This window comes from Pelobates fuscus, chromosome 3 (genome assembly GCF_036172605.1).
Source record: "Pelobates fuscus isolate aPelFus1 chromosome 3, aPelFus1.pri, whole genome shotgun sequence".
Classification (NCBI taxonomy): domain Eukaryota; kingdom Metazoa; phylum Chordata; class Amphibia; order Anura; family Pelobatidae; genus Pelobates; species Pelobates fuscus.
Genome location: NC_086319.1, coordinates 365,426,834 through 365,445,415, shown reverse-complemented (window position 1 = coordinate 365,445,415; position 18,582 = coordinate 365,426,834). Strand labels below are relative to the sequence as shown.

The 18,582-nt window shown below is 39.9% G+C and overlaps 1 protein-coding gene across 1 annotated transcript in view; it reads left to right on the top strand.

Moving 5' to 3' along the window:
- CSPG4 (chondroitin sulfate proteoglycan 4) overlaps positions 1-18,582 on the top strand; it is a 90,487-nt gene that overhangs the window by 52,462 nt on the left and 19,443 nt on the right. The gene's annotated exons all lie outside the window — the stretch shown is intronic.

Here is an 18,582-nt window from a genome sequence, read left to right as displayed (position 1 = left end):
CAGATTCATGATACACAAGTACACATTCAAATATACACATAGACTCACACAGATTCATACACAAATACATAGACTCACACAGACACATACACAGACGCACATTGATTTACATACAAACAGATTCATATGCAAACACACACATAAACACACATACAAACACAGACTCATACACAAATACACATTCAAATATACACAGACTCATATTTACACACAGATTCATATACACAAAAAGACCCATACACAAAATACACACCACTGCCCAAATACAAAATAAATAAAAATCACTGTTTAGTAGATATGCCTAATGCATTTAACCCCTTCAGGACAGAGTCAATAGTACACGTTCTGATCAAAACAAAACGTAAACAAAAACTGGAATTTGCGCTATATGTCTGTTCAACCGTAATTCACCTCTTTCATATTAAATGCACCCACACTTATTATATATCATTTTGTTCAGGAGAAACAGGGCTTTCATTTCATATAAAATATTTGTATATGAAACAATTTATTATAAATAAAATAAAAAAAACTGTGAGAATTTTTTTTTTTTTTTTTTTTTTAAATTTGTAGTTCCGCCTCACATTTTAGCTGTAAATGTCATAATACTGTTAGGTTTTACTGCAACAAAATTCACATATTTGTAATCAGCGATGTCTCACGAGTACAACAGTACCTCCCATTAACAGGTTTTATGGTGTTTTGGAAAGTTACAGGGTCAAATATAGAACATTCCATTTTCAAATTAAAATTTGCCAGATTAGTAATGTTACCTTTGAGACGGTGTGGTAGCCCAGGAATGAGAATTACCCCCATAATGGCATACCATTTGAAAAAGTAGACAACCCAAGGTATTGAACGTGGGGTATGTTTAGTCTTTTTTAGTAGCCACTTAGTCACAAACACTGGCCAAAGTTAGCGTTCATATTTGTTTTTGTGTGAAAAAAGCAAAAAGCTAATATTTGGCCAGTGTTTGTGACTAAGTGGCTACTAAAAATGACTGGACATACCCCATTTGCAATACCTTGGGTTGTCTACTTTTGCAAATGGTATGCCATCATGGGGGTAATTCTTATTCCTGGGCTACCATACGGTCTCAAAGGCAACATAACTAATCTGGCAAATTTCAATGTCAAAAAAATTAAATGCAAGCCTTATATGTGACTTATATGTGACTTATATGTGACTCTCTAACTTTCCAAAACACCATAAAACCTGTACATGGGGGGTACTGTTATTCTCGGGAGATTTCACTAAACACAAATATTAGTGTTTTAAAACAGTAAAACATATTACAACAATAATATAGTCCATAAAAAATTACTTAAATATACACGTAGAATTTTAAGATATTTGCATTTATAGGTATATAAATTCTACGTGTATACTAATGTAATCTTTTATGTAATTATATGTATTTATCTCTATATATATATTTGCGGTTATTTGTATTTTATATATAGATAGATATATATAGAATGTCATTCTAAGTGTATTCTGTTTCCAATATATATATATATTAATAACAAAATACAGTTAGAATTAAATTACATATGAATATATAATTTATTTTAAATTTTGTTTCAATATTTTATTTATTTATTTAATTATTTTATTTATTTATTATTGTAATTATACGTATATATATAATATATATGTAGATCTATTATATATATAATATATATACATATTATATATATGTAACGTCATTCTAAGTGTATTTTAATACTAATATATATACTAATATTAATATTAAAATACATTACGTATGACGTTACATATATATATATATAAAAAGGCATTTAATTTATTTGATAACATTTTAATATTTTTTTTTTTACACTACCTAACAGCAGGGGGACTGTCTAATATTTTAGACAGTCCCCCTGCTGGCAGATCCATAGCCAGCTATAGGGGGCCATGTGATCGCTCTTTGAGAGCGATCACATGGCCCCCGGGGGCCTCATTTGCCGGAGGGGGGCTGCCTGGGCTCTCAGGCAGCCCCCCAGAAGAGGATCGCGGCAGAGGTGAGTACACAGTACCTCCTGGGGCTGCAAGCCGTTACGGCGTTCTATGCCGCCGCAACGGCTTTAAAGCCCTTTAAAGCCGTGATGGCATAGAACGCCGTAACGGCGTTAAGGGGTTTTAATTATGATTTTTTTTTTCATTGGAGTTATATCTTAAAACAGCTTGCAAAAACTGCAGATCTCTTGTCTGCTGCCTTTGCAAGCCCTCCTCTTCTAACCCCTCCCAGACTTTCTGTGACTGTCCAATCACAGACTCAATGAGAAGTCTTTGTAAGGCAGGTGCTCTGGGCAATTGCTGCCTCTTGAGTTCAGTGCAAATAAGCTAACCAATCCAGGAAGTAACAGGACCTGTTGTCTGCTTGAAAAGCCAGGGGGTGTAACCAGTATAATTAATACTGGTTACAGCCTCTCTCTGCAAACATTAACAGAAAGGAACTTCATCTCTACTTATTGCGGTCCCGCTTTCTGCAGTCCTGTACTGATGCTTGTGCTGGTGTCACATCCCAGCTACCATCACCAGTACAGGGTGCGCAAAAGAGCTGAACATTCAGAGCCAAGAAATCCCAGCATCCCCATCACTTCCTCCTAGGCCAGGGGTAGGCAACCTTCAGTCCCCAAGTTTCTGTGGACTACATCTCCCATGATGCTTTGCCAGCATTATTGCTGTAAGACTATTATGGGAGATGTAGTCCACAACATCCGGAGTGCCACAAGTTGCATACCCCAGTGTTAGGCAGTTACAAGATAGCGGCAGAGCCTGTTCTGGCGACAGGAATAAACCGCCCTTAACCCCGTTTCCCAGTTAGAACACCACTATTCTCAGTGTCCCCCAAAACAACACTAACATGGTCTTGAAGAGGTGGTCCCTTACTAAATAATCTACTTGTTTACCGCACAGTAGAATCATTCTTGGAGGATTCTACTCCAGCATCCCCTGAGAACTCACCACATACACATTAACATAAACGCTTTACTCAACTTCAAATTCATAGAGTAAACATCAATCCATTCCTTAGAATTGGCCTGATTTCAGAATTATAATGGTGTAAAATAGAACATTATGCAGTGCCTTTCTAAAAGTATTCACCCCCTTAATGTTTACAGAGAATTCTACCAGTTGAACGGCAACTCCCAGAAACCTTTGTTGTGCACCACACGGCTGTATTATTAAATGAAAAAACATGCAATTTAGAGGGGAGGAAAGGGGGCACTAAGGGTCAGTTAATAAAGTTAAAGGTTTTTTTTGGTTGTTTTTTTTTTTAAACTAAAACCAGCTTAGATTTTTATAGTGTCAATTTTTCAATTTGGTGTTTAGTGTATTCTATGAGCGTGTGACCAAACCACGAGGATTGAATGAGTTCCACGATAGACTGTCAAAGGACTCATTCAGCTACAGAGAGGGAGATAGCGCACTGTGATTGTTAAACGTTAAAGATAACCTCTGGTTTATTCACTAATGACAGCCACAGGGCCCACTGGCGATAGTGAGCCCTCAAGTCTCTAATGATCCAATATAGGATTTCTATATATATTGCAACGATAAGTGTGAACGATAGAGTGAAATTATAAAAAAAATGTCAATACATTTCCCCTAAAAAATGGATATTGGGATTTTTAATATTTTTTCTTTCTTTACTAACACCAAGCCTTGTTATATCCTCTTTTATTGCTGCACTCTTTCCTCTCCTAATAGTTCTTGCAAACTGTCTAACCAGGGTGGAATAAAATCTGTAGAATTTAAAATATGAAATATTTATGTTCTCATTTCAGCCCTTAAACAAACTAAGAAACATGAATGTGGGGTATTTTCAAAATCTGGAGCTGTTGTAGACTATATTTGGATGGGGTGGAGGTGGGAAATTCTGTGCAAAAAGAGTAACACAGTGCCCTCTGCAGGAAAAGAGCCTACAACACACTACACATCTATAATAATTCACTTACATTCACCAAGTAAATTTCTTGAGTCACGTACTTTTCAAAAATATATTATATGATACATTTTATATTGTCGGATATTGTTTAAAGTAGCACAAAAAGGAAATAAAGTGGCATTTGTGCAAAAATAAGGAAAATCTACAAAAATTATTAATGCTTAAGTGCAAAGGTTTCTGCTAAAACGGTTCAATGAAATGCATTTGAATGCAAGCAGCGAAATTGCCTTGTGTAGTTCTCAAAACAATATATTCATATCGACGTGATGCCTTATGGTCCCACTGGTGCGTCGTTCTAACAATAGAGTTATTTTTGCAGGTAACAGCAGTTATGTACAAGTATTACTTCCAAACCATTACATACTCCTCCTTTTTAAGCTCAAGGGTCCAAACCAACATAAACTAAGTGATATATATTAATGTAAATAGGTAGAGTTTTTTGTTTTTTTTCCACAGGGGCCTCAATTCCCTTTGCTCTCGTTATTTTTATTTTATTTCTTTCCCCCTCTATTTTCAGTGTCATTTAAATACGCTGTAAAACTTCAAGCTTGTTTTTAGTTATTTCCCTGAAATTGCCAGTTAAAAAAGAGGGGGGGAAAAAAAGATGTCTCTGACGGCTCAGATGAAATTCTTTCCTGTATAACCCCTTCACCTCCGAGCACGTTTTCTTTTGAAATAATAGCACAACATTTATTTGATTAATGGAATGTATAGCTCGCGTATATGTCTGAGATTTTCCACACAGACTTCTCTTCAGATACATAAAAATCTAACTAATGTACATTTACACCATTTTACATTTTAATTTGTGCGTTAATTCTTTACAGAATCTTTGGGGAGTTAAAATTATTTTGGTGGGATTATATTGTACCTAGAGATAGGGATGGGGTCTGAAATATTAGCATACAAACAGAAAAAAAATTTTTGTCACAGAGTAGATGTGGCAAAAATTTTGAAATACAATTGTCTAATTCCTTCTTATGGGTATTAGGAAGTTTTATGACGGCGGTTTTGGCAATGCAGTTAAATAAAAAGAAATACAAAATGAGTATCTGTATGTGGATATAATGCTCTCATATAGCATGTACAGATAAACTAACCATAGTAGTATACAGGGCTTTGCAAGCTGCTAAGACACGTTACAATTTATGTTCTATTCAGACTTATCTGAGCCCCCCCCCCCCCTCTTCCTCCTTTCCTGTTCGCTAGTGAGCATTAATAAAGTTTCTTATTCAAACTTGCTTACTGTATGGGAGGAGATAGCCGCCATTTTAAATCCTCTTACAGAGATGTATAGGGACAGAAAGACGCCTTGGCAGAGAAATGTGTTTCTCTAAAGGAACAAATACAACTCTTGATCAAAGAGTGGCCATCTTCAACGCGGGCTAGTACTTACATAGTTACATAGTTACATAGTGAAAAGAGACTTGCGTCCATCAAGTTCAGCCTTCCTCACATTTGTTTTTGCTGTTGATCCAAAAGAAGGCAAAAAAACCCAGTCTGAAGCGCTTCCAATTTTTCAACAAACTAGGAAAAAATTCCTTCTTGACCCCAAAATAGCAGCGAGGTGTCTCCTTGGATCGAGCAGCTATTACCCCACTAATTAGAAATTATATCCCTGTATGTTGTGTTTTTGAAAATATTTATCCAATTGCTGTTTAAACATCTGTATAGACTCTGATAAAACCACATGTTCAGGCAGAGAATTCTATATCCTTAATTTTACTGTAAAAAAAAAAAACACCTTTTCTTTGCCTTAGATGAAATCTCCTTTTAACTTCAACTGAGGCAGATATTTTATAAAAGCTGTTCATAAAACGGACTCCATATAAGATCACCGGACACTTCTAGTACCTTTACTAGCACAACATGTACTAGTTAACTATATACTTAAATCAGTTGATGACGTGGGCGTATATTCATTAAGTGAATTTTCCATTTTTGTCTGTAATAACCAGTCTGTGACTATAGCTGACTTACAGTACTTTTTATAAATCAGCTAATATGACCTTTATTTTTAATTCACTCCAATTTGGTGTTTTAGTTCGTAGCCTTCCTAATATGGACGGCTTATACTATATTGTGTGTTAGTAGGACATCATCCTCGTCTTTCTCTTACAGTAAAACAATAATGTAATAAGGGAGTAATGATTGACATATTGAATGGTCCGTGGCAGAACAAAGCTCCCTCCTGACAGTTCTCCCTTGTGTGAATGTTTCTACATGCTGGCTGCATCTTATATTTATGCAGCAGATAATCAATGGGTAGAAAGACATGGTATAAGACTGTTTTTATGTATCTCTTACGGTTTCCAGCAATGTGAGCTTGGCCCCCAGATGACGAACTTTTCCTGAAGCATGTTTTTTGGTTTTCTTTTACCTATTGAATTGTTGTAGCGTGTAGGTTGAGTTTAGTTCTGTGTTTTTATTCTTGTGTGAGCACAATGCTGTCCTATAACATACTGTGTGCACAGCCTGCCTTTGTGCAAATTGCATCTTACTCTGATGTAGTCTGCACTAAAGTTCCTTGTTTAAAATCTATATAATGGTTTGCGTAAATCAACAAACCAATGAAGAAATGAGCGAACAATTACTTGTTAATACAATTATATTCGCCGGTTAGAAAGCTCAGTGGGCTAATGCACTTGGGGGTGACAGGTTTAATTCCCAGCAGCGTTGACTTGGCTCTTAATCCTTCCAAGGTAGATAAAATAGGTAATAATAACATATACTGACTGATGGGCAAAAGTTACATCCCCAGGATGTACTTGGAAACCAGAGTAATCTAAATGTACCTTTCCTGGTTAAAATTAGTAGAACCCTCCTCACATTCGTGAGTTTCATGTGCAAAAACAAAATGCCATTGATTTGCATTACACTTGACTTAACCCCTTAACCCCTTAAGGACCAAACTTCCGGAATAAAAGGGAATCATGACATGTCACACATGTCATGTGTCCTTAAGGGGTTAAGGACACATGACATGTGTGACATGTCATGATTCCCTTTTATTCCAGAAGTATGGTCCTTAAGGGGTTAAATGACCTGTCTGCCAATATCCATACTGTAACACCTCCCCTTTCCCCCCATTACCATTAATTCTACCCCCACCACCTCCACACGTTCCGTCAGTCTAGCCTCGATACTGCCAACTCTGTTGTTTGGCAATGTGTATCGCGCACGTTCTTTAGTGTGATTTAAAATGTCTAGTGACATTGCGGCTATATCACACAAGCCAGAAAATGCTTTTCCAACCTCGGGATTTATTCAGCATATTTTAGAGCAGATAGACCCAAGGCAGGGGAGGAACTGATATCCAGTGTACAGGGGGATGCTTGACTTATGTGACCGGAGGTACCATCTCCTATATCATCATAGCTCCTCCGCACAAAAATAGTGTATTTAGAAATATTGTTTAATGCTGCCAAGTATACATGCTTTATAGGGAGATACTCTCAGTGCACACACTGTATCCAGGACCCTGCTTTGTCTTTGAAGCACATTCTGGACGCAGACTGCATGCTCTGTTTTTTAGGACTCCCTAGTGACCAGCGGGCTAACGACCAGACTTTCTTCTCTGTCTAGCACTATATCTTATTATCTTCCTGGCGGTCTACCATTAGTTTTTGTGTGTACATTTATATTTATATAAACAAAAACAAGCTTTTGTTAAAAAACATTTAAAGGGACAGTTTAATCACTATAACCACCAAACACAGTGTACTAATTATGATGCAAAAAAGGCTGTGAATATTGTCCCACCTTTTTCTGTCTATTCATTTAATAGTGCTTTGATTAAAGGTCTCTGAAACCTTTACCACTAATCTTTCGCATTGATAACATTGTATTTACACTTCCAAATTACCAACATCAATTCCGGTCAACTTGGACGGTGGGGAAAATTCCATATTACCAGCACACCAGGAGAGAGAGTGGTCTGTGGGTGCTGGAAAAATCCCTAAGCTGCCCATAGCTACTTCACTATATAACCACTCCACTGAACTGCAGTTATGTAGCTATGGTGCATAAATGTGTCCCCTTAAAAGAAAATGCCACATACTATAACCACTACACATCACTATAGTAGTTATTGTTCAAGGAATGCACTGGCGCCCCCCAGTGTAAGTAGTCAAACTGTTAAGTGTAATGCCTTTTTGGAGTGTGTCACTGCTGCTCCACAGCCTCCTCTCAGCCAGAAGTTCTCCTCAGCTCTGACCTAAGTCTGGTGGTACACGGGTAGACAACCTTCAGCACTCCACGTTTTCTAGACTACATCTCCCATGATGCTTTGTCAGCATTAGAGCTGTAAAATCATTATGTTAGAACATCTGGAATATCGAAGCTTGCCTACCTCTGCCCTACAGCTTGCTGTACCAGTTATGGTGTTTGGAGTGTCCCTTTAAACTTTCATTCAGAGTTAGATTCGATTATAAAGGCATGAGCTACTAATTGAACAGTAATTGTCTCGAAAATGTCAATGGGATAGCTGCAATTTAAAAAAAAATTCAAATTAAAAGTGTTTAATAGTTCACACTCTCATGTTTTTCTCCTGACATCGCTATCACATATATCACCAATTACCTTATAAATGGGAAATCTTTTTTGCCCAAGGCATGGACTCTGTGGTACAATTTATCTCTCTGCGGGGAGGTAATTTTGGTTACACAGTTGTAGAAACCATCTATGCGCCCATAATGAACATGCAGCTGTGTATAAAGTCATATATATGTATATATACTGGTAATGAGCACACTACCCTGTATAATGATACCTAGCCTCTATACCCTGGCAATGAACATGCTGCTTTCTATAATAGTATGTGCTATATATGCATTAGCAATGATCTCACTGCTCTGTATAATAATAATAAAAATAATATATAATATTCATACATAGATAATAAACATACTACACTATATTTGTCTTTTGCCTATCCTTCCACAAGCATTTCCATTTAAAATTGCAATGGGAAGGCGTGGAATAAAACATGCGGCGCAATGCTGTAATTTTTAATATATATTTTTGTAATGGAGCAGTATACATAGGAATAAAAGATGGTAAAACATAGACAAGGAAAAAAATGTAACTAAATAAAATATTGATTAACGATGCTGGTTCCCACAAATACCTTGGTTGATGAGGCTCAAGTACTTCAACCAGCCAATTTAACTGGATAAAGCAAAATAATATAATATAAAATATATTTCATATTTCGCAGTAAAATGCGAAAAAAACATAAAATGTCTCACGGCCTATAAGTGTCCTCAAATGTGTATGAATTTGTATAGAGGTCGAGCTAGGGTGCTGGGAGTGTGACTACACCCAGCCTGAACCAGTACAGTAATATGTAGTGGTTATGGTGCTTCCAGGGTCCTTACTGCAGTTTCTATTTGTATCTCTGATTGATTCCTATGATAGTAAGCACTACTTAATGAAAGTGCTGTTTGTGGAAAAGCAATATGTGTGCAACAGAATGTGTGTGCAAATTGGTATATGAGAATTGTAGTGGGTGTTGTAGAGTGTTTGCCTAGACTTATGTACGGGGATGTACATGTGCATATCACCTAACATTGGGAGGTTCGAAACGCACGCCAGGTTGATTGACAGCCTCCCAGCTGGCCGCACTCAGGACACACCATGCACAGAGAGCAGCCAAAGCACTGTGTGCATTACAAGCAGTAAGGGTCCTAATTGCACTTAGACTGTAAAAAATGTGCATTGGTTTTGTTGATGTTGGCTAATTATGTGATCAATCACTTTTTACTTCCAGTGGGAATTACCAACAGAAATGCTACTTATAAAAACAGAGAATAAGAGAAACACACACAGGGTTGTATTCGCTGAACACTGGATTGTAATAATTTGAAAAACAAATTGCAAAATGTAGGCCAAAAAAGTATTTTTATTTTTTTTGTCCAAGACATATTATTGTTTTGTATCAGATAAAAGGATATAACTGGGTCAGAGTTACAATGTCGACCACCTTAAGAAGTATCATGCAAGACAAATATATAATGGAAAAAAACCAAAATAAAACTAAATCAAGAGTATTTCAAGCACTAATATCATATATAGGAGCAAAATTAATATTTAACATATATAACAATATGAGCCTGGAATTCTAGCTTTGCCCATGAGGAACCAGACTCTGACTGGTCATCAGGCAAACCAGGCAAATGCCCGGTGGGCCATGATGGCCATGAGTCTAGGACGGCAGGAGATCAAAGCATCTCCCTTGCACCACTGAACCCCCTTGGTTTTGAATGCCCCCTCCCTAGCACAAGGTAAGAAGCAGGGAGGGGGAATATATATATAATTGTCACAGCCAGGGGAGGTGTGACAATTATATATATATATATATATATATATATACATATATATATATATACACACATTGGTGGGGTGGGAGGGAATGACTTTCTCCGATAAAAATGCCCTATTGGGCAATATGGAGAATGTCCCGTATCCTCAGCTATAAAAGCTGGGGGGGGTTCTACTTTCCTGACATCCAGTGTCTCTTTGTCCCCCAACCCCTTTGTGTGTCTCTTTGTCTCCTTTCCCAGCTCCACTGGGTGTCTCTCTCTCCCCCCCCCCAGCTCCTTTGTGAGTCACTTTCTACCCCGCAGCCCCTTTGTGTGTGCCTCTCTCTTCTCCTCAGCCCCTCTGTGTGTCTCTTCCCCACCCAGCCCTGTGTATCTCTTTGTTTCCCCCAACCTTTCTGTGTGTCTCTTTGTTCCCCCCAGCCCCACCATATCTTTGTCCCCAGCCCCACTGTGTGTTTCTCCCCCTTTATGGGTCATTTTCTACCCCCCAGCCCCTTTGTATGTCTCTCTCTTCTCCCCCAGCCCCTCTCTATGTGTCTCTTTGTCCTCACCCAGCCCTCTGTGTGTCTCTTTGTCCCCCCAACAGTTATGTGTGTCTTTTTGTTCCCCCCAGCTCCTGTGTATGTCTATTTGTCCCCTTGCAGCCCCCCTTTGTGTGCCTCTATGCCTCCCTCAGCCCTCTGTGTGCGTCTTCCCTAACTCAGACCTCTGTGTGCCTCTTTCACCCTCAGCCTTCTGTGTGCCTCTTTTCCTCCCAACCACCCTCAGCTTTGTGTGCCTCCCCACCCCCCATCAGCCCTCTGTGTGCATCTTATCCACCCGCCCCCCTAACATCTGTGTGCCACTCCCTTCACCCCAGCTCACGTCCCTCCTGGTAGCGTGGCCAAGCCGGAGACTGGAGTAGAAGAGTTTCTGTTCCATCTACCTGGTCTAAAAGAAAGCTGCTCTTTGCTATAGCAAACACTTTCTATCAGACCAGGTAATGAATACTCCTCTACCGTCGTCTACGGCTTGGCCACGCCACATGCTGTGACTGGCAGGAGGGGAGAGCACGGGCATCCGGAGACTGTGCCCCTGGTCAGTGCGCCCTAGGTGGCTGCCTAATCTGCCTAGCAGTTGCACCGGCCATGTCTCCCAGCACCATAACACTAAATTGGAATTCAATTGCTTTGGTGCAAGGATGTCACAGCTTAACTTCAGGGGTTAAATCATTAACGAATGGTTTAGTCCCAAAGTCTTCAGTTCGGTTGCCTTCAGTTCTGGCTCTCCACTTCTGTTGATTCTGAGGCTTTAATCAGGAGAGTTCTGATAAAGCTGTCATGATGCCCTCAGAGAAGCATTTGATTTGACAATGCCAAGCACCAGCAAGAAATGTTGTGCAAATAGGAGGTGGATCTTGGTTAGGTGCAGAAGCCAGTTCTACCACTAATGAAAAGTAAGTTTTTAGTGCTCAGGAAATATTTGTAGAAATTTTAGCAAATGGATATTTTTTTCTTTGCAATGATTAATTATCTGAATTAAAAAATAATATATTGTTTTTTGAACATAGCATTTCTCTTTAACCCCTTAAGGACACATGACGTGTGTGGCACGTCATGATTCCCTTTTATTCCAGAAGTTTGGTCCTTAAGGGGTTAAAATGTCAGTTCATTTTTTATTGACCAAAATCAGGTGCTTAGTGAATAAACCTCTTTGAATACGTGAGAATTTGACTTTGAAAAATAAGGGCCTAAATTAAATTGGCCGGATCAAGTAATACATTAATCTGACCACTAGAGGACAGTAAAGTGCAGATCTTTTTGGAAAAGAACAAAGTTATGAAAAACATTGTCAAGTTGGGAAATAGTTTATGTGTTAACTCGTAAATTGCTAGATCATTAAGCAACCCATTCTAACATATCCCTGGCGGTAAAAAGCTCACTTGCAGGTTTCACAATAGATGCCATGGAGTGCTGTACTGTCCTTGGCTACATGGCTTTTCACAACTACATAAAATGTAATATGTACAGAGCCCCAGAAGTGACAGGGGAAATATCTATCTTTTGAATCATGCGCTTAATTTAACAGAGCGTGCCTACGAGATAGTACAGCGTGCCCACAGTTTAATTATTTTGTGGCATGGTGGAGTCGGACGGTTCCTCCAATTGCATCATTGGAAGGGCCGGCCGACTCCACCACTATTTCAGAGCCCAGTCAGGCCGGAACAGGCCAAGGTAGCCAGGAGATAGGCAGTGCTGGCCCTGCTGCCTACAATATTTTTGTCTCTTGCGCATGGTTCAGTAGGTCGTGCACACAAGTAAACCATATTGTGCCTACGAAATAGTTAAAGTGTTCAAATGCGTTAACTACTTCTAAAGCACGATCTTTAAATCATGCACACGAGAGATCGCAAGATTTAAAGAAAAAAGAAAAATCTAATGCCACCTCTGGGACTTCCAGTGTATGAATATGATGGACTATATTCCTGAGGAGGTGTCGTGTTTGTATGCTTGGTAAGTAGGATATAGCTGAGGAAAGGACAGACAGTGTTTGAAATATCTCCCCCAATTCAAGCAAAGAACAATGCATTCCATTAAAAACAGATTCTTTATTTCTTAAATGTAGCAGATTCATGGTGATTTAATTGTGTTCGATACATTTACATAGAGCCACATAACTGAAGCATCAGGACGGGTTTAAAGGGACTCTCCAGTGCCAGGAAAACATATTAGTTTTCCTGGCACTGCAGGACCCTGGAGTGCCCCTCTACCTCCAACCCCCCATCCCAAGTTGCTGAAGGGGTTAAAAACCCCTTCAGTGACTTACCGGAGTCCAGCACCAATGTCCCTCGGTGCTGGTCAGGCTCCGCATACTCTCCTCCCCTGCCAATATCAGCCGGTGGGGGAGACCTAATGCGCATGCGCAGCAATGGCCGCGCGTGCATTAGACCTCCCCATAGGAAAGCATTATTCAATGCTTTCCTATGGGGATTTCGGCAACGCTGGAGGTCCTCACATAGCGTGAGGACATCCAGAATCTTATAACACACTTTTCATGTTCTAAGAACACAGAAGTCCCTCTATAGGCTGCCTAATAGACAGCCACTAGAGGAGGACTAAACCCTGCAAGGTAAATATTGCAGTTTGCCTGCAGAGACTGACTATACTCACCAGAACAACTACGGTGACTATAGTGTCCCTTTAAAACTCAAATTTTTGTCAAGTTGACATTAAATTTGGAATTTGTTCACTAACACCAGTGAATTGAAAACTCAATGACAAAATTGTAGTCAAAATTGTCAAGGTGTTACTATAGCTCACCTGAATAATTTTTCCATTTTTATAATTTTATCTAATTTTTCATGGTTTTCAAATTGTCACAATTTGATGTTTAGTGAACTAACCCCTTTTGAGTTTCACTTTAGTTCAGCTCACACTTTGCTAAATAAGGGTATGTTGTGAATTCGCATCATATAGTGTTGTTTTTATGATCACTTGTAACTTTTTTGCCTTAACGTCTAGATTATAAATGGTGCGGGCCAAAGGGTGCACAGGATGTTAAACTGGTAAAACAGGTCCTGGGGGCAGATTACATATAATTGGATTCCAGGAGACAGTCAATAAGAGCATACATTTGATGTGCGTATTGAGTATGTGGGAATTGCATAGTATACAAAATAAATGGCTAGTGAAAAATCCATCTGGACTTGAAGGCCCCCTAGGGGTGCAGTGTCCATTATGTAAATCCATTTACGTTCTTCGTGTAGCTGAGCAGAACCCGGCAAATTAACATAAGACTTAATTAACCATTGTAAAGACACCAAAATGTGACCAACAGCAATGGAATGACAGGCTGGAGAACTGTGTGATTTACCAATCTCTAAGGCCTTGCTAGTTCAGCTAATGAGCCGGAGTTAGTGATGTGTAATTTGAATACTCCCTCTGTTATTTCCTATGTAAATGAATATGATGAAATGTATCCCCGAGGAAGTGTCATCTATGCTTGATAAGTAGGGTATAACCAATATAAAGACAGACAGTGTTTCAAGCAAAGAACAATGCATTCCATTAAAAACAGGCTCTTTATTGCTCCAATTGATTTCCTACTGTGCATTCAACAATGTTTTACATCAAAGTTTCCTCTCACTGTGCGGACAGTAAGTATTCTCACCCTGAAACCATGTCGTATACCCCAGGTACCAAACATGCAACCATGCATTGTAGCAAGCATCTCAAACTCTTCAGAACTACAATCCCCATGATTCTACAGCCATCTGTTGCATTTAAATAATTTTGGGAGTTTTAGGCCATCACCCCTGCATTACAGCATTAAGCAAATAATTGTCCTGTGTTTGTTTATAGTGCCAGATACATGGCGTTACGAAAAACAAAATCACTATAGCGTACGCCAAAAATCCTTCATGAAGTCAGAATTAGGCCAGAAATATTACCAGCTGCTTCAATCTGTACACTACAGTCATAGAATAGGCCTTCTGAGTAAGTTCTGTTTGGTTGTATTCATTTTTTGTTAAATTTGGAAAAATGTTTTAGTAAAAATGTATTGAACTAGAAGTTATAGTAAATCATTGAGTAGCAAGTCAACCAAAAATGACCAGATAAAACTCCAGAGGTTATCCAGTGCACCTAGGACAGGTGGAAGCCCCACATAATATACCCACCTCTCTTGAATTTACTTCCCTTATGGATTCCTCCCAATTGTCAGAGTATATAAGCTTCCACCATGGGATAAGTAAAGTTTCTCCTCCATACTCAAGTTGTGTGACACCGGAGACATGGAAACTCCACCTGCCACCCTTCCTGGTTTGCTTTGCTTCACTCCGAATCTTGAGGTTACTCAATGACTGAGAGATTTAAAGAAGTACTCAAGCAGCACCTCCAGTTGCTAAAACACACTTTTTAGAAGACCCAAGGACAGTAGAGGCAACATGCAGTCACGTTCAGGTTTCCTTTTCTTGCTGTATCGCAACGTTATTGTCTATAGCTCCTCTCTCCTTCTGTGCCACATAAAAGTTTGGACAATCAAACATTAGACCCTTCCAGATCATCCATACCATCAACCCAGTGCATCAGTCTCAATGTGACTGTGTAAGAATTCGGGACCTGGGGATTGGTCTCGAAGCTCAGTTGGAACATACTTGCTCTATAGAAGATATTTAATCTCTAATTTTGCGGCCTAAACCCATAACTTTTGCCGTTACTGCCATGTTGACAGGTGCAAATCATGCCATGCCTCTGCACCTTGACAAGTCTTCCCACATCATGTTGCAGAGCTTTTGTGCATTAGCTTAGGTCCACCCTATAAGTTCTTACCAATTATGCTCAACAACTACGTCACCCAGGCCTGCTTTGTGGACAGTGCGGTCTCACCGTCTGCCCTCTCCTTCAAACCAATCTTGACCATGTGAAATATAATTCCCATTTCTCAGGTATTTCCAGAACTCATCCCTTTCCTTCAATTTCTTTCTGAGTTTTGTTTACACTTGTGCTTCGACAAGTTTCCAGGGAGTGTGTGTTGCCCCAGGCGTTCTCTAGTAGTGATGTCACATAGATATGTGCTTCTGTCTGTAGCTAACATGCGTCACATGGTTTTTCTGCCACATAGCTGACTTTTTAAGGGAAATTCCAAGTGATTCACATTTTTTTAAAGGGTAACTGACACTTGTACAGTATTTCTAATAGTCTGTTTATGTATCCCTCTATGTAGCAAATATGTATTTGTTAGAAGTGAAAAATTGAATTAAAGGGACAGTTTATACACCAGAACCACGCTTAATGTAGTTGTTCTGGTGTCTATAGTCTGTACCTGCAGGCTTTTTAATGTGAACAGTGCCTTTTCGGAGAAACATTGCTGCCTAGGAACACATCGAGTGGCAGTCACTCAGACGGTCCAGTGCATAGTATGCAGCACTGGAGTTCAGCATCTGCACACGCTGCATGGATATGCTGAATGTTCCTCATAGAGACGCACTGATCAAATGCATCTCTATGCTGCACATGTGCAATAGCTCTCTGAAAAAGGCCATGTTTCCAGTGCTACACTGCAGAGACAGGCTATAGACACCAGAACCACTACATTAAGCTGTAGTGATTCTGGTGGCTATAGTGTCCCTTTAAGCATCTCATGAAAAAGTAACACAGGTTATAGGTAAATTTCAATGTTGTATTCAACAGGATAAATGCCAGAGAAATGGCAGTACCCCTTTAAAGCATTGTATTAATTAGTGTTCTTAAATTATTATTATTTTTGTAAATGTATGTTTTATTGGTTTTGTACACGGGTTATACAACGTATCGCTCAACTGAAATTGGTATAAGCAGAATTAACAATACACTGGTTATGGGTAGTAAATCGCAAACAAAGAGTATCAAATAGTGCTCAATAACGAAAGAGAAAACATTATATGTGGCGTTACTGGTGTTGCAACACTCTGGGGTATGGAACTGGAGTTTCACAATAAAACCCTTGAACTTCTATAATGAAAATAAAAATTTTATTCTGTAAAGGTAGCACTTGGAGGAGGAACTAACTGTGTGACTTTAATGAGAGTAACAGTCTCATAAGTGTATGCGGCATGTAGATCTTTCTCACACACAGTGCCCCTGTTTGGCTGAGAACTGCCCTCTCCAGGGCTATCAACCTCCTTCAGTGTCGGCTCTGTATCTTCTACCTCCTTTTGGGGACCAGCTATCAGCCTGAGAAACAGCTTAGAGTCATCGCCCGAGGTGAGTGTTAAAGATTATCCCAGCAAGGAACCACCAGTGATGCCCAGGACCCCAGCGGTATTTGATGGATTGGTCAAGCAGCATTTCGACGACTGGAGCCAATCTTCTCTTTTCGGTGTGGACCAGGAATGGTAGGTCGCTGCACGAAGAGATGGAGTGCCCCTCAAAGGTCACCGTGCCGATCTCTCTAGAACGGTTCAGTATTGCGGTTCTCACAGTTATATTTCTTGTTACAGCAATAATATCTCTAGGTGCTACTACAAGGGCTGTCACGGATTTGCGCACTTAGAAAGAAGCCTCTATACTTAGGGGACATCAGAGCGGTCTTTAAGGCCCATAGAGGATATAATCTTCTGCACAGATGTCTGGCTGTGTCATTGGTCCCGTGAGGCCACCCTCTCCTCTACCGCCTGTACCTACCTGCGGATATCACTTATGTTGACTTGAGTCTGCTGGAGATCAGCCTTCCAGACCTTCCACAGGACAGTGAGCAGCCTCTTGATATCACCCTTTGTGAAGGTGGAAGAGTCATCATCTGACTCTGATGATAAATATACTCCGCCTGGGTCAGAAGAGGTAGGGGATTCCCTCTCTTCACCAGAGTCCTCCGAGATCTCTGGGCTACATCGGATCTCGGGCACCAACTTAGGTGGTAATGGCGGTGTGGGTCTCTCGAAGAGAGCCTGCCTGATATTAGGCAGAGTTGTCTCTGGTCATGGGTGTCTCTTACGTTTGTGCCCCATTTTCTCCTCTATTTCCCAAACTATCGACCACTCTGCACTTGGTCATGACATGATGTCCTCCGCCCTGCATACACACACAATTTGGACAGAGGATGGACTCCAAAAGAGGAAGTAAATGTCTTCCTTTGTTGTCACTGTTCAAGGAGGCGGGTTTACAGCCGCAGGGAATTTTACAAACAGATCCAGCTATAAGCCACACTGAGCAGGGAGATAGGAAGGAGGATATTCTCTGCACCATAACATTTGAAATTAGAAAGACTGTAACAGGAACAGGGAGACTGGTCGTAGATTTGACGACTAGTGCTGAACCTGCTACAGCATTCGCCCTTCTCCCTGTCTGCAAGGACTCTGTGAAGCAACTTCTTCTGCCAGCTCCTTTCTTCTCCCACAACCCTCAGCCAGCCATTTGATGGATTGTTGAATAGCTATTTTCCATCTTTCACCAAACACCAAACAACACTTAGAGAAGTTTAGAACAAAATTACATTTTATTGAAGGGCTATCTGTTTATATAGGGAACCACAAGAGGAGGACAAAACATGACAACCAATAACAGTGATACGACTTATTGGGATAGCAACCGATAGAAGGTCCCAACCCTGGTGCCAGAGTGTCTGAACAACACTAACGCAGTCAAAGTGGCAGGATGTATTGATTACATTACATGCACAAATAAAAGAACTTCATAACATAAACCACAGATTTTAAAACATAACACTTAGTCTTTTATGGTCACAGCCACTGCATCTGCAGAGTCCAGAGACTCCATAATCTTTGGGAAGGGTGCTGACCTCCAATCTTCTCCACAAGCCATATAGTCTCTGTTCAGTTGGCAT